At 34.8% G+C, this 18,318-nt stretch overlaps 1 long non-coding RNA gene across 1 annotated transcript in view; it reads left to right on the forward strand.

Moving 5' to 3' along the window:
- Positions 1-18,318, forward strand: part of LOC103158847 — a 53,270-nt gene that overhangs the window by 27,814 nt on the left and 7,138 nt on the right. Inside the window, exons 13-16 of the long non-coding RNA XR_004769168.1 lie at positions 2,517-2,633; positions 3,020-3,129; positions 5,040-5,146; positions 17,668-17,774. This is a non-coding gene — a long non-coding RNA (uncharacterized LOC103158847). The remainder of the gene's footprint in view (positions 1-2,516; positions 2,634-3,019; positions 3,130-5,039; positions 5,147-17,667; positions 17,775-18,318) is intronic.

Genomic DNA, 18,318 nt, shown 5'->3' on the forward strand with positions numbered 1-18,318 from the left:
TTTGTATTCTTAAAGGTATTGAGGCCAAAAGGTAATAGGGCCCAGTTTATTCCAATAATACAGATCAGCCTCTGGCAATTCCAAAGCTGGAACCCACTGGACTTGTGTATCATGGAGTTAGGTGTCTATGATAAGGATCATCAATTATTACTCAAGTTCTATATGTAACTGAGAAAATCTAGAAAATGCAGATGCCATTCTTAGAGATGTGGACACCAATTTATTGTCTACTATCCAAAGATCTGCTTTATAAAATACATGCATGTAGCATTAGCAGACATATCAGGGTATTTTTAAGAAAGTATCTCAATTCCTATACATATATGTATCCAATAATGGTTATTATAACGAGTTCATCTTTGAAGGATAGTGTATACTGAGATATGTGAAGATTTGAAAGAGGAAAAGTAAGGGAGAAATGTTGTAGTTAAATTATACTCTCAAAAATAAAAGGAAAGGATATTTCCCCCCACAATCACAGACATGCAGACATGCAGGCATGCTCTCATTATAAAATTATAACCTGAAATGGTATAAAGCAAGCATTTTCAGCATTGCTCCTCAATACAACACAGAGACTAATTGGATTGAGGTTCCACTATGTTTAAGCAATCTGGAGAAACCGGAAGTTGTCAAGTTCTAGGACTCCTAAGACAGATTCTGTATTCCTTGCTCCTGTGGTAATTCTCCTTTTAGGTTCTTGAGTTTTTTATTACAAGGGATATGCAGTCTGTAGTTTTACTAATGTACAGTTCATCACACTACTTTTTCACTGTAGACACCACCCTCTCAGCCTCCTACTGGCCCATTCTAAACACCTCACATGTCTCAAGATAATTTATTTGTATTTTCATGGAAGACTTTGCTGTTAAATATCTGCAGGTCATTCCATAGATCTTCTTATCCTGATTAACTTTGGGAGTAGGGAAGCTTTTCTTTCATTTATATAATTCACTCTCCCAGGCTTTAGGCCTCTTCTGGAGGAAAATACACTTACTTTCTATACACATACTACTTGTTATAACCTTGAATCCTTAGCTCATGATTGTGTAGTGAAATGTAATAGTGAATGTGGATTGTAGTAGGAAATTCATTAAAAGAATGTGTGGAGTATTAAGCAAAACATCTATGTATTGAATATAGACAGCAGCATGTCCTTAACTTTTCTGGCAGAATCATAACAAGTTTGGTTAGCTGGGTCTCCAATTCATTCCAAGATAGTTGTGAAGTTCCCATAGCCAGCAATTATCTCTAGGAAAAATACAGACACTACTCATTATGGTACCATAGCAAAACCGTGATAGTCACTTAATGCACATCTTTGCCATATTGACCATCCCTGTCTATTGATTCTGAGATGTAGTGAGCAGGTAATTCTAAATGTTATCTTGGACTTTGTTAAATTTCTCTGTTGTGCAGGAGTTTTAAGTCATAGAACTGATGGTATGGGGAATTTCACTGGGACAGATTTGAAAAAAAATCCTAGATTGTTTACTGTTTTCCTGTACATAGAACAGCAGGAAGGGTGAGAAGACTGATTACACAGATTATCCATCCCACCCATTTTATGCAAATATGCTCAAAGTCAACAAGGACTCAGAGAGGGACTTGAGTGTACAGGGTGGAAAAAATGAGTGAATGGTGGCCCGATCTATGCCCTTGACAGGACAGAAATGCCATTCCTACTAGGAAAGACATTCTGCTGCAGCTTTTGGTTGATAGTGCTCAGCCTGCAGTAATTAAGTCATCTATGTCATGTAATTATAAACAATAGCCTTATTGGTTTCCCAGAGATTATCTTGGTGGGATTATAAATAGGTCTGCTCTTTTGAACATACTAAGCAGGAGTGATAGGCATAGTTTGCATTTCTATCCAAATAAAGGTTGTTTATTATACATGTGATAGTGGGGTCAGAAGCCAATATTACAGCTTGATTTTGGAAATCAATGATGTTTTTCTTGCTATGGGGTACACATCATATTGTAAGAAGGCATTTCTGTCCCTAAATCAATTTCCAATTACCTGAAAGTAACTTAAAATTAATTGTAAATATTTGGCTAATGGCTTGCCCTTGCATCTAGAATTTAAATTAACTCACTTCTATTAATCTATTAAAGCTGTCTTGAGGCTCCATTATCTCAGGTATTCACCCCCATTCTTGAAGATATGTTTCTCATGGTATCTCTGTGACTCCACACTTCTTTCCAGTTCTCACATTTCACCAAATTCCTTCCCAGCCATCTGCCAATCAGCATTTTAATAACAATTATAGCAACATTTCTTCACAGTGTATGGAATGATTATTAAACTCCAGCAAATATTTTGAGTACAATGATGCACTTATTGCATAGGAAACATTGCCATGATGGTTTGAATGTGCTTTGGGGATAGTTGGTAAATCATGGAAAGCACAATGTTGTAATAACATGTTTTTAAGGTGAAGTCATATTGGCAATTTTATCTATTGGAGACTTTAGATTATAGAGTTCTTTCTCTATTCAATATGCTGTGTCAGGCATTAGGTTTCATTGGATGCATGGATTCATCTCTGCGGCTGCGCCATCTGAGGGATAAATTTCAGTGGACAGCTGAAAGGCAAAATGGAGCTACTACTGGTAATGAGATTGCAGAGGTGAGACCTCAGAAGTAAGCTGTGAATTTTAGCAAGGAAGGGATATGAGGATGGGATTTCGTGTTGATATCTGACATATGGAATGAATTGGATAAAAGTGGAGAACTGGTGTTGGATTTTTCCTTGTCTGGTTGATTATATGGAGAAAGTGCCCATATTAAAGCAGTAATGTAGAATAGTCCAAGGCTCCCCAAAACTGGACTCTTTGGAAAAAATCATGTAGTAATAAAGGAAGCAAGTGATTTATAAAAACCAAGAGTTACCAGATGAGTACTGCTTTTACTGTAATTATAACCTATCCTAAGAGAGGTAATCCAGACCTGCTTTACACTTTCTATGTATTTAATCCTACTTGTTTTGTCTTTTATCTCATGATCCTGATGAAGTTTCTCACAAGCCTGCTCATGATATTCTCAGACTCAAACACATAGGAACTGCACCTCCCCAGCTTCTGAAGAGGTATCCCTGAAGATACAGTCAACACATCTTCCTGGTGGTATTATAAAACTTGTGCTTTTCCCTTTCTTTTCAATTAATAAACTCTAGTATATAAAACTCTATTGCATTGTTTATGTTTTCTTATATCACCATGTTTGCTGGCCATATTTTTAAATCTTTAAATCTTTAGGTTATTTGTGTCTTACTATTTCTTTGGAAGTCACACATATTGTTCTTTTCACGTAGACATAGTTTATGTTTCTTGTGATAGAACCACATACTGCTCATTTTCAACAGCATTTGCCCAGAGGACAATACGCAGAAAATCTTCTGTGAAGTGAAATCTACTTAAAAGTTTTCAGTTCTAATGTCTGCAAAAGTCCTGAAACTTTTATTAATCTAGGAATTTCCTTCTATTTAATTTCCTAATATTCCACTTGTATACATGACCTGATTTGTTGAGTCTTTTATTCTTTTTAGATTAAACTCTTTTTTAAAAAAACTTAGACTTTTTTTACACGTATATGAAATTTTGTCATTGTCATCCAACTTCCCCTATCTCACTGTACCTTTTATCTGATACTGTACTTTCTGTGTCCCTTTGCTATATTCTTTTCTTTTTATTTAAACATATGAAGATTTGATACAAGAAACATGCATTTACATAATTTCCATATCACTGTGTCTGAACCTCTTACTGTGCACTTATCATTCCCCTCTCAAATTCATTACTTCCTGACTAAATGTTATTGTTATGTATATACACACAACGCTACAGATATATTTTATATAAACATGACCTGTTAATGCATTTTCCATACCAACCTCTCAAATAATTTATGGATATGGTGGCAAAAGTGGTAATGCAGTATATATTATAATGTTTTATGAAAGAGCCTGTAAAGACCTCTAAGTTTCATGGATATAATAGCCATGTGACAATTGCTGGTTTACATTGTTAGGCAGGATTTACTTCTTTTAAGGAGAACTTGAGTTTTCTTAGTTAGATATCAGATATTCATAAGATATATCAGTGAGTAGTGTACTTTTATTGAAATATAGCCACAGTGGTCAGTGTCTTTCTAAGTTAATTTAACTAAATGAGACAACCTTTCTTCCTTTACCAGCTTTCTGAATGCATTCCTGCTCTCTGAGAGCTAATCCTAAGATACCAGTGTTTCAAGCAGTTCCTGTTTAAATTTCCCTATTCAAATCTCTGAATTGATCTGCCAGTCTAACAGGATAATGATGTCTAGGACAAATGACAGCCTCTTTGCCACTGAACATAAGCTGGAATTAGATAGAGGAAGAGATTTAATGCTCACTTTGCCTGCTTAGTCCTGACTACATATACCAAATCCCTCACACATCCATGATTATTCGCATAAATACACTTAAGTGTTCATTTTGGACCACATTTCATTACACTAATCTTTATTTAACAATATGCAAATGACTCAAGGCAACAAAATTTTCTGTTTTAATGTATGAGTGAAAGTTGAAGTTCTCCATCACTACTTTTCTATTTGTGTATTTTGTTGATGTTGCCTATTTTATAGAAGTTCTTTATGATGTTTAAGTCAGTTTTATCATAGAGAAAATACTAATATATCTTCACTCTGGAAGGGAGCCTTTTATGAGACAGGGTTCCTCTGTTTCACTTTGGAGCCTGTCCTGGAACTAGATCTTGTAGACCAGGTTGGTCTTGAACTCACAGATATCCAGCTTAGTCTGACTCACAAGTGCTGGGATTAATGGCATATGGGACCACCCCATAGCTTGGATAGGATATTTTAATCTTTGAATAGCTTTGAGAATTTTGGCCTCTTAAAGTCAATAAATTGTGACATATTAAAATATAAATGAATACTAATGGTAATCCTAAATACATGTTTATAGCATGAAGAATACTCACATTTATTTATCCTTATGATGGTCTTTAATTTATATCATTTATTTCTGATATAGAGTCTGACAGTGCTGCTTAGTGAAGTTGCATTCAAGTACTATAGCCAAGCTTCCTCTCTGCATCCTGAGAAGCTGACAATGGAGGAGACCACTTCCCTGAGCTTATGGTATTGTAAAGCCAACTGTTTACTAATTTCATTGTGATTTGATTACTCATGTAAGTAATTAGACTGAAATTGGTTTTTAGTTATATTCTGGATATTATGAAGGTATTAGACATAAGTACATTACTGGATTACTGACTGCTTCACTTGACACCAAGTTATGTCTTTTCACAAAAGTAATAAAAATGTTGTTTGTATGATCTGCACATGTCTTACTTCCATACATAATCATGTCATATATTCTATATGTTGGAGAGTTTTATTTTGATTATTAACTCATGTATCACAAAGATTATAGCATGCTTTTTTAACCTCAGAGGAGACAAACACCCATACTATCACCCTCATTACAGAGAGAAATGGCATAGAAGGGACAATAGTAAGGTTCAAGGGACTCATATAATACACAAGCCTAACTTACTGTGATATCCTTGGTATGGAGGACACAGTGATAACCTCCCCATTAGAAGACAGTTAGATCTCATTGACAAGCATGAATTTTATGAACTACAACTGTGGTGAGACCCACCCAGATGACCCATTTACAAAGAGTTTTCAGATACCAAATTTTCAGGTATGAGCCTTTACAGCCATCCTATTTGAGAATAAGATATGAGCAGTCTCCAGTTTTAATCAGTATGGTGTGAGGCTATGACTTTCACTAATAGGGTTTATCAGGAAACACTAAACAGCATTCCTGTTTCCAAGCCCATGAGTTCCTAGGAGATCTGGTCAAGACTGCAAAGTTTATGCATATAAGGACGACTCATGTTACTTGCTGGAATTCATCTGGTTTAAACTACTGTTATTCTTTTTTGTAAATCTTATTGTAAAATCTTTCTAAAATATTCACATATATGAGAGTAATTTTAATGCACTCCCATATATAAAGGAGATAATTTCCTAGGTAGACATTTTATGTCACAAATTAATACCCCAGTGGCAGGAGTGTGTTGTATATTGGACAGCCATTAGCCCTAAAAATTTTGGCTTATACTTATATATCATTATGGAATAATGCAATTATATACTTATCTTCTGATTGCTTTTTCTATTAATCAATACTCTTATATTTGTGTTTGGGCTGATGTTTTGATATTTAATAATTTATCAAAGGCCTTGTTACAGAAGAAGTCTCAATCTTCCTCTCAACATTCATTAATTGTGTGTAGCTCTTCAGTTATTACTGAAGATTTTGAGATGTCTGACATCCACCCTGGCATGAAAACATGTGCTGTCATTTTGTTAACCATCTTTATGTATCTCTATTGTTGAGATTTTGTGGATGCATCTTTCACATTATAAATAGAAGCTACGTTCTCACAGCACTCAAGTCTGCTTTATTGACCAGAAATACCATAAGACATTCATATGTTTCTAGGAGCTTTAAAGACTCTAAACCCTGTTAGGTAAGATTTGCAAAATGATGGCAAGTAAGGCAAAATGATACATACATATAATTTACTTAGAAATTTTGTAGCAGTATTATCCGTACTTTTGGCTTCAGTATTTCATGTTGCTAAAGAACAGACTAAATATAATCTTGAATGACATAGGCGAATCTCTATGAAAGAAACTCTATGTAGGAAATTCTAAAATTGACATTATTGTGAAAGATATTGAGTGTTCTTTAGTGATTGACAGATATTTGGACTATATATGATATGGATCATGCATCTGATTTCTCTGTGATTCTTTTGCTACCACATGTTTAGGGTTCACAGGGGAACAAGATGCAATTTTTTCATTTCCTAAGATTTTACTCGAGCATTAGAAAACTAAAATAGATAATTAAGGATCTCAGACTATAACTTCAGGTGTGTGATAGAAAGTTTAATGTTTGGAGTTTCCCATAAGTCTGCTTCCTTTTTGTCCTTGAACAATATTCAATGTTCCACTTTTCCTTCCAAATCAAAATTTTCATGGCTAGGAAATTTTATCAGTCAGCACACACTTGCCTTTCAGATATATGCAGCTGAATTTTATTTATAGGATATATATAAAAACCAAGGCATAGTAATGTGGGCTATTACTTGTCAAGACATGAGGGGAATTGACACACACATTTCTGAATTTTGTTGGCCAGCCAGCCTAGACAAGGTGATGATTTCTAGTCCACTGAGAAACACTCTTTCACCTTAGCTAGAGTTAGTAGATATCTGCATCTTAATATTATACTGGTTCTTAAGAGTACTTTTGAGGTTATCATTTCCAAACACCAAGACAACATGCATGTATTGTGCCAGATAAGTCAACCAAATTCCCACTATGGCTATCCATAGTGTGGATTCCCATATTCCCATCTTAGTACATATTGGGAGGTGATAGGCTGCTGGAGAAAGGATAATCAGGGTTTTCTTGGTATGCTTTCTCTGAGTGGCTACTTATCTCACACAGATTTTTTTTTTCCCAACGAAACTTCAGTGGAAAAATATCATTTTTTCTTTATTTATGATTTTCAGATGGGAGATCATTATTCCTTCCTCTTTTTAGTGTTGGGATTTCTGGTTTGGTCCTGGACAGTCCTGTGCTTCCTGCCAGGGTCTCTGTGAGTTCATATGTAGGTCAGTATTGTTGTGTCTAGAAGGCACCTTGTGCTCTGTGTCTTCCATTCACATTGGAGTATAACTGCTTCTCTAAAATACCCTTTTATTATTTCTTTACAATTATGACATCATAATATACTCAAGCTAATTTGGAATCTCACATGAACAGTGCTGCAAACCACATTGCTTTCTTTAATCCAAGTATTTTTTAAAGAACAGTGTAATAGATATAAAGGTCTAGCACAGTGTTATGTCTCATTAAAATATTCCCAGTGTTTGGAGAAACTGGCACATGGAAATTGAAGACTAAGCAGCATGCTATCATTGACAGCCCACAGTCGTAATCTGAATGCCCAGACAGAAATGGAAGCTTTCAGTGAAGCTTTCAGCCAGGATAAAGGCCTGTTAAGACAGATAAATAATCACCCTGCAAGCACCACTTGATTGTTTTGTTTTCGTCAATGTGAGCCAGAGCACCAGAGTAAATTGCATTTTTCTGTCTTTCTCTTTTCCCTTTCCTTGATTCTGTCATGACCCTTAGTGAAGAAGGATATCTGGATTTCTTAGCAAAGCTACAAAGACTCTACTTGGATTTTCTACAATGTTACCCAAAGTAGTGAGTTTAATGTCCAAATATCTGGTAGTATCCTTTGATTAGGGAACATTGATGGTTATGCTAAGGAAAATGGAATTAGCTTTTTCAAATTTATGAGAATTGGAAACAGAGAAAGGGACATGGCCAGGTAAAATATCATGCATGTCCAATACCAGTTGGGTTGCAGGCTTAGGTACAAGTGTCTCCTGTTCACAGTTTCTTGTGTGTCAGTTTGGGAGATATTGAGTGCTTACTAATTACTATTGGCCTCTCTGTAGTTTTAACATTTAGAATGTCACACTTGTCCACTGATAATGAGAATTAATTACTCTTTGGTGTGATACTCGAGAGCTATTCATGTTCCATAGATAATGGGAAGAACTGCCTGCTCTGGCCTACATACTTTCCACCAATAGTTTTCATATTTGGTCAGGGTTTAGAGACAAGGGCAACAGAAGTCCATCAAGCCTTAGTTACATGTTTATCTTTATTCTATAATGATGCTAACAAACCAATTACTCTGGTGAGGTTGTGTACCATGTATGAGAAAGGATACCATTTATGTATTGAGATGTCTTGATCTATATCTATATCTCTATCTCTATCTCTATCTATCTATCTATCTATCTATCTATCTATCTATATATGTTTTTGAGGCAAAGTTTCCCTGTGGCTTTGGAGCCTGTCCTGGAACTAGCTCTTGTAGACCAGGCTGGTCTCAAACTCACAGAGATCCACCTGCCTCTGCCTCCCAAATGCTGGGATTAAAGGAGTGCACCACCACCGCACGGCTGTGAAAATGTATTTTTATAAATTAAAAATATCTTGGAAAATTATTTTCCATTAAACTTTAACTTGACTTTAAACTATTATAAGTTTCTTGCTTTAAGTTGAATTTTTAACCTCATATACAGATTAATGTGAGTTATAAATTAGTTTTCTCCTCCAAGATTGTTTCTTTAAGTGAATTATATTTGCATGTATCTATGTTACAAACATAGTTCCAAGTACAATAAATAATTTTATCATTTGTAAGTTGACTGACCTTTTTTGTTACCTTTATTTTAAAATGTTTCAGTAAATTAGCAATTCACATAAGATTGGGATTTAACAATTCATTCATGCTATAGTTCTTGAGCCTCAAAATTTAAAAGATTTTATTGGAGCTCATTTTTGGAATAAAATAAGCTTTAAATGGTAAATAGAGTCTATGCAGAGAATGGACACTTCAATATCCCTATGCTTTTACAGCATATATTCCCAAATAACAGTTCTTTATATAGCTCAGTTTGTATAATTGCTGAAACTTAATAAAGTTATCAAAGTCTGTTCTGGTAAGATGTACATTTTTAAAATCAGTTTTCTGATTAGAAATATTATTATTGTTTTTGTTACCACAAATAAATATTTATTAACTTAGAAATGTGCAACAGTCATAAACCAAACAATATTTTTAAGTTCTACCTTCCATTAATATTACAGCATTCCAGCTCTAACCTTTCCCAAGTCATCACTACTGTTGGGATGAGATTTTGGATAATGCATGTAGCTGAATTTCATCTGCAAAGTCCAAAAGTTTTTGGCTTAACAAGCAGCAGTTTAGTGCATCTATTTTAATTTTATGCATGCCCTATCTTGGATAAGTGGATTTTCCCTTCTTTCTGTCTAAGAAAAGGCAAGTAGCAGGAAAGTATGTCTACGTTTATATTCCAAAACCTCCTATATGTACCTACTTGCTCAATTTCATATTCATGGCCTCTTTATAGATTATGGTCACATGTGTATATGTGGATGTGTATACACACACACAGACACACAAACACACACATATGTATATCCATTGTAGAGTTATAAATTAACTTAATGTTATGTTTTCAGGTTTCAGTGTCTGGTATTGGATTTGGTGTGTGCTTACCTTGTCAGATAAAAACTTCCTCTTTTCTTAAATATTTTGGGTGAGTTGTAGTATCTGCCATGTCTGTTGCTTTACTTATCCTTTCTGACATAATTGGTGTACCAGGAGAGGTTGTGTCTCACTGTCAAGGAAAACCCTAAACCATTTAATTGCCATATATTCTATAGGTTTTGAAAGGTTTGAAGAATACCTATCCATCTCAAACACATCTCTGTAATATTTAGAAAACCTAAGGAACCTAATTATAATTTTGGACTATTATAGGTGACTATATAATCTGGATTTAATTATGCATATCACAAAATAGATCCTTAAATTAGTATCAATAAATGAAAATCCATACCAATGCATAGTATTCATTCCTATATCCTACTCCCGTTTTTTTTTTTTCTTTAAAAAGAGATTGACTGTGATGACTACCATTTATAACCTTCCCCATTTAAATGAGAACAAACATTTAAAGACAATATTTGGGAATTTGGGCATCATTCATTCCAAACTGCTTCTTGTTGGTTGGGGGTAAGTCCATACTATGGGGATCATTATAAAACACAGAAATCTGGCAGTAGAAATCTATTGCTGCATTATCTTAGCTGTTTAGGATATAGGATCAGTTGGGACACTGCTTCAGGGGGTGTTGCTTCATCAAACCATATTAGTCTAGAAGGAATCCTCAGCTTTTCATTTTCTGTGGAAACACAACAAAAACCTTTTTCCCAAGTATCTTGTCCTTAGACTTAAGTTTTGAAGTCATCGCATTTTAGAAATATATGTTGTATTAATTTAGCAGCATTGATAATCAAATGTATTGTAGCAGCTGTAGCTCTTTCCTCAGCAATCCATTTAAAGAAAACAATATAGCATATAGTATACCGACTCTCATTGTATTTTCCATCTTTACGTGGCTATTTATTTATTTAACTTCCTTTATTTTTATTTTTTGCTGATTCAGTGTTTCTCTCTGTATCTTTGGCTGCTGTTGAATTCACTCTGTACACCAGGCTGGCCTTGAAGTCACAGAGATCCTCTTGCCTCTGCCTCCCGAGTGCTGGGATTAAAGGCATGGGCCACCGCCACCCAGCTACTCTATTATTTTTTCTTTTTCTTTTTCTTTTTCTCTCATGAGCCTACATATATTTTTAAACAGAGTGTACCTTTCAGAGGTTTTTCGTTGTCTGTTTTTATTGTAAATCTTTAGCTTTTTATGGCCACCAGTCTTTTAACTGTTAAACAATACCGCCAAAATTAAAACTGTGGCTTCCTCAGCTGCTGATTTCCAAGATGGTGGAAGTATGTTTGCCATCAGCTCTGAGAGCTGTTCTCATGGCCTTGGTCTATGCTCCCATTAAGCATGCTGCCGGCTTGGAGATTTGGTCATGGCCACTGCCAGCTGTGTGGGGCACGGACCCATGCCTCTGAGATTAAGAGTGTCATGCTCTAACTACTGAGCTAGATGGGCCTCTTAAAAGGGAGCCTGTAGTGTTTTCACTTAGCCTGAGTCAGAAAACCTCTCTTAAAGGAACTGCTCGAGTATCTGCTCATCTGTAGCAAAACAGAGACCACCTGAGAAAATTCTGCTAACAAGAAATCATGCTTGTCTCTGTTCTTTTGCTGCTAAAATCCCCTTTTAAGCTTTTTGAAGTTTACATGGAAGTTGCCGGGGTTCTGCTGCAGCTTGACTAGTCATGGGAAGTCACCCCGAGGTGCCTATAACTCAGGCATTTCTGCCACATGCCCGAGTTCTGCCTACTGTCATGTTAACGTCCCAAGTAACACACACAGACTTATATTAGATTCAAATGCTAGGATTTCTCATCTGCTAGCTCAGTCTTAATCATCATAAATATATATTTTAAAAGATTTATCTTATGTAGGATGCCTTCCACTGGTGTCCTCATCCCAGGATCACATGGCGACTCAGAGCAGAGAGCAGGAGGAAGATTGAAAGGGACTGACTTCCTTTTTCTCTTTGCTAATATATGAGTCTGCCTGCTATGCCACTTACTGCCTGGATCAAAAATCTCATGTTAATACATTTCCCAGAATCCTTCTTGACTCCTAGTCCTGCCTAACTTGCTTCCTCATGGCCAAACAGTACCTTATTTATCATCCAATAAGACAAACAACACAGAAGCATTTCCCCCATCATTTAAGAAATTAGGATACCAAAGAATAGAAGAGTTTAATTCTCTGGCTATCACCTCCATGAAGATGTCTGACTACCCCACATCAAAACTGCATGTGCATGCATATGCAGATACAAACACACACACACACACACACACACACACACACACACACACACCAGAGAGAGAGAGAGAGAGAGAGAGAGAGAGAGAGAGAGAGAGAAGACACACACACACACATACACACACACACACACACATGATTTAACAGTTATTTTCAAAAATATCCCTTAAAACATTTAATTAACTTCATGTTACTTTAGGACACTCCGTTGTCACAGGATATATTGGTAACTTTAGCTTGAAGCCACCATTTCTTTCTTTAAGGTAAGACAGTCTTTTTTAGGTAACTGTATATATATATTATATATATATAATATATAATATATATTATATATATATATACAGAGAGTTGGCTCATACATATAATCATAGCACTTTGTGAATCTGACACAGGCATGTTGGAAAGTGTCAGTAGAAATCATAATGGGCCCGAACAAAATGGAAGCTTCTGGGTAATATCTAGATTCTAGGGCAAAGCACCCTAATACATGCCCAGCCTCCATGTGCCACACATGATTTTGTCTGTTGTTAAGTACAGCAGGATTCCCTGTCAAATGATATTTTATCCTGACATTTCTTTCAATTTTCCTGCTTCTACTGCAACAGACAGGGACCATGAGATACATATGGGACAGCAGCTTTGATGGAAATCTCCCTAGTTACTGCAGAGTATGGATTTCTATCACTAGTCTTAGAATCTCTTTCTTGATTGGCCTAAATCTATTCTCTATATGATTGTACACAGCCAATCAGAGGCAACCAAAACTCAGAAAAGTCCCCTCACACAGGGCCTTTGCCACAAAGGCTCCTGGCTGGAGTCCAGCTGTCATCTGTTTCCAGTCTCTAACCAAGTCCTAAATATATGCTTCTCCGCAGTGCTGTCTAACATTTTCATTAAAACCAAGCCTGTATCAGTTTACCTCAAAATTTCAGGCATTATTCTTCTCATAATTATCTGATACCAGGCCTGCTCCTTTGATTCCACTACTGCCTGGTCTCTTAGGAAATTTTCCTTTCTTCTGCATCATGTTCCAATGTAGTAGTCATGTGGAAACACACTATGGTCTCCCATCCATCAGAGGAACTTTATTTCCTTGTCAATAAAATCTATAGCTGCACACTTTAGAGGGTATTGATTTTATTAGTGCTTCATAGATTAATTTTAAGACAAAGGATCTTTGTATAAATTTAAAATTACACCTATATTTTGGTGTATGTGCTGCTTCATTTTATTTAAGTATATTAAAAAATTGGCATTAAATGTAATTCTATCATTTCCTTTTTTCCTTCCAAATCCTCTCATTTAACTCTCACTTTTTACTTTTCAATTTATGGTCTCCTTTTCAATGTTTATTCTTATACAGATACATAATCTCATCTTATTTCTCTCTTTCTGTCTCTCTGTCTCTCTCTCTCTCCTACAGAAAAGCACACCCTCCTAAATATATAAATAGAAAAATAAACAATATGTGTTTTATAAGAGAAAAATCAAATTTTCCCGTACAATTCATTAAATATAGCATTTGAGAAAAATATTTACCTCTTATATCTTGTGGCTATTTATAAGTAGAGTTAAGTCATTATTTGTAAGTGATATTTTTGAGTCATTTATTTATCTCATATCATTTTGTATTTATACGAGTGTGCGTGGGTGTGTAGTGAGTATCATATTGCAGTAAATTTTAATAACAGGAAGTATGATTGTAATGCTCCTGTCTTACTCTTTTTTCAGCATAATTTCATAGACACTGGATTTCTCATGGTTCTGTACAAATGTTATGATATTTTATTCATTAGGCCTCAAAAAATAACACACATGAGGTTCTATTGGCCCACAATACATAATGTCTACATTGCTTGTGAATACTGCATTCATAATAATATTAGCACTACTTGTCTAGGTATTTTGGGCTCTCTCTAACTTATGTAGATCTTATTAATTATATGAAATTTATATTTTGTTTACATTTATATATTTTATAGTTTTTACTATTCCTAAAAATTTTCCCTCTTATTTCATGATCCTGATGGAAGGTCTCTCAATCCTGCTCATGATAATCTCAGTCTAAAGCACGAGGAAATGCTTCTCCTCAACTTGTGAGAATGCTTCATGGAAGACATGCTCATCCTACCTTGCTTTTAGTATTGTAAATCTTTTTTGTTAGTTTTCATATTCAATTACTAAATCTCAACATGTAACATTCCATTACATTTTTTATGTTTTCATTTATTAACATGTCTGCTCACCATATTTGTGTATGTCTTACTATTTCTGTACAAATCACATGATGTGTTCCCAAGTAGACATAGTAGTTATGTTTCTTGCCATAGAAACACCTACTGCTCATTTACTGCAGTAATTACCCCGAGGTCAATGTCCAGTAAATGTTCTGTGTAGTGGCATCCACATGCACATTTCCTTTCTGACTTTTGGGAAAGAACTGAAACTTTTAGGATTCTAGGTATTTCATTCTTTTAAATTCACAAAATTCCTGTTCTATATATGGCCTCATATGTTGAATATTTTCTTCTTAATAAATATGTTTTCATACATTCATATAAATTTGGTTATTTTTATCTCAATTATCTTTATTCTCCTCTTCTGCTGATACTGCACTTTCCAAGTCCCTTTACCATATTCTTTTCTTTATGAAAAAATAAGAGAATTCAATATGTCATGTGCATTTGTATATTATCCACATAACTATTTCTCAACCTCTTACTGTTCACTAATCAGTCCACTTTCCATTTCATTATCTCCTCATTATTTATTATTGTTACATATATACACATCGAAGTACATATATATTAATATGTAAACATAACATAATAAATCCATTTGTTGTTCCTAGCTCTACAATATTATATGAAAATGATGACAAAAATCGTAATTCAATTTGGCATCATGTTTGATGAAATGCTGGTAAGGGCCTCTCATTCCACAGACCCACTAGCCCTGTGATTAGTGCTGATTTAATATATTGAGCATGATTTACCTGTTTTAAGCAGGACTTGGGTTCAGTTATGGAGATATTAGTTTTTGTAAGATCAATGAGCCAGTAGTGCACCTTTAGATACATCTAGACATGCTGTCATTGTCCTTAAAACGTCCCATAACTAAATTGGACAATTTTATTCTTTCCTTTCTTTATAGCTTTCTTGTTGCCATACTGGTCTCTGAAAGATAATCTTCAGGTGTCTGAGTTTTATGTAATTTCTGTTCCAATATCTATAGATCCATAACAAAAACACAGTGTTTCACCCAGAAGGATTTAACATCCACTTATTTGAAGCAACCATGAGCAGTAGTAATAGACTATATTCTTAGTAGTCTCTTCAACTCCCTCATCAACACTTTGAAAGGAGTTTCTCCTGACTCCCTCTGATGTTCCTCTTAGGTAGTCAAGGCCATTGGTGGGCTGATTATCTTCCAAAGTGTGTGTAATTTTCTGTAAACAATGCCCATAATTAATATTCATTAGATAATTTGGAGTGAATATAAAATAATGATTCCTTGTCATTTTTGAACATCTTCAGGATTTCTATTTATTTATTTTGTAAATTTTCTTCTTTAATCCTCATAGAACTTCTTTTCAGATATTGCACTATTCAGGGGTTTAGTTATGTAGTTCACAGATTTATCTTTTAAAAATTTAACTTCTTAGAGTATTTTATACTATCTGAGCGGTGAACTCATTCAATGTGATGTTGAAAATATTGAATTCCCTTGATTGAGCTATCTTCTTTACTTAGTTATGCCAACACCTGTGATGGGTTTCGATTTTGATTTCATTCTTTTGTCTGTTATTGTGTGTTGTTTGCTGTTTCATAATTTATCATTTTATTAGGATCTGTGATCCATAAGAGACATTATACAGGGAAATTTATGTAATAGAGGGAAGGTTTTGAAGACACAGGTGGTAATATCCTGCAGAATAAGGGGCTTACATGGAGACTGCCATGTCTTCTTGGGCTCCTCCCACACCTTACCTGATTGACAAGTATTGTTTCTGCAAAGTCCTGTGTTTGTGTCACCATACTTGTTTGAGTTTATAGTACATTTTACAAAATGCATATTTTGTGTTAATTGCAATATTTCCTCTTCTTTTAGTCATTTCTGCCTCCAACTTAGACTATTTCATTAATACTGCATTATCTTATTCATAATGTATTTTCTTTGGTAAGTTTTCATATTTAGGTATGTGTTAGTATATGAGAAATTTAGATGGATTTTGTTGTCTCATGAGTGAGTAATTTAATTTTCTTGTTTTATAAAGTTGTCTCAATAGTTTTGAAAATTACTAGGTCTTTTGACAATATCAGATATTTTTGAGAATTTATTGTGTCTTACACACACACACACAAACACACACACACACACACACACACACACACACACACACAAACACACACAACACCATTTTTATGTCAGTACTGGTCTGCCAGTGTAACATGCTGCTGAGCTCTGGGAGTAATGATTGATTCTGTGTCAACTAAAGAAAGAAGATCTTCATGGAGGAGGTGATCTGGTATTGTCCTTCCCTCCATACATTTATACACATGTGGCAGAACCCTAATACACCAATGAGCATATAAACATATATATTTATTTTTTTCATTTTGGACCACCTGTTTTCATTTTACTTATCTTTGTTTAACCATATCCAAATGACTTCATGACAACGCACTTTTCCAAAGTTTTGAAAATTTATTTTTATATTTGTATTATGTGTCAATGTTGGCTATCTTCTGAAAGTTCCTTATTGATTTGGGATCTTCTTCTGTATTTATGTTTCTCTTATTGGTTGATGAATAAAATACCGCTCAGCCAATGAGGTAGGACAGAGAGGGGACTAGGCGACAAGGAGAAATCTGTGAAATGTAGGCAGGAGCCTGACAGAGTTGTCAGGCTACTAAGGAGTAACAGCATGCTAGGGTTTTACTGGGTAATCCATAGCCTTATGGCAATATATAGATTGATAGAAGTGTTAATAAACAAGGAAATACTAGCCAATAAGAAGCTCTAGCCATCGGCCCACATTTCAAAATTAAAATACAGTCAGTATGTTTATTTGGGCCTGAGAATGGCACTGGTGCAACTTTTAAATATACATGCATGTTATTTGTAATCTTAAATATATTTTTTTTAGCAATGAGAATACTCACCTTCATGTCTTTCTTCTTTGAGCCTTAATTTATGTTGTTTACCTCTGTCACAGATTCTGACCATTCTGCTTAGTGTGAGGACAACTCAAGCAGTAAAGCCGTGCTTCCTCTCTGCATGCCGAGAAGCTGACACTGAAGGAGACTACTTCTCTAAGTTATGGTATTGTAAAAGCACTTGCTTCTTCATTTTTCATTTTGTATTGCAATTGCTCATTTAACAATTTGATTGGACCTTATATTTTTATATATTATATTCTGGAATTTGCTTATAACTAGACCTAAGTAGTGTTTGAATACTCAGTGCTTTACTTTTCACAAGGTTATGTGCTTTCAGAACAACTGTAATAATCTTGATTGCTTTTGACATCAAACATCTAAGAACCCGAAATGTGTAGTAGTTATTTACCACAATAACTGTTTAGACAAAACCTTCCTGGAAATGTGAAATGGAGATGAGAAGGGTGAATATTCTTGATTATCACTGCCTTTTAACCATCTGCACATTTGCTACTTTCATATATAATTCATTTTATCTTCTATATGCTGGAGGGTTTCTATTTGATTATTAATTAACATTATTTAGAATTTATTGTCATTGGCCATGTAGATTTATATTTTTCTTCCCTTTTACAGTTTTAACTGTTTTATTACCAAATATTCCTCAGGAAAGTTTCTGAAAGTTAAGTATTAGCACCAACTTTTTA

This window comes from Cricetulus griseus, chromosome 3 (assembly GCF_003668045.3).
Source record: "Cricetulus griseus strain 17A/GY chromosome 3, alternate assembly CriGri-PICRH-1.0, whole genome shotgun sequence".
Classification (NCBI taxonomy): domain Eukaryota; kingdom Metazoa; phylum Chordata; class Mammalia; order Rodentia; family Cricetidae; genus Cricetulus; species Cricetulus griseus.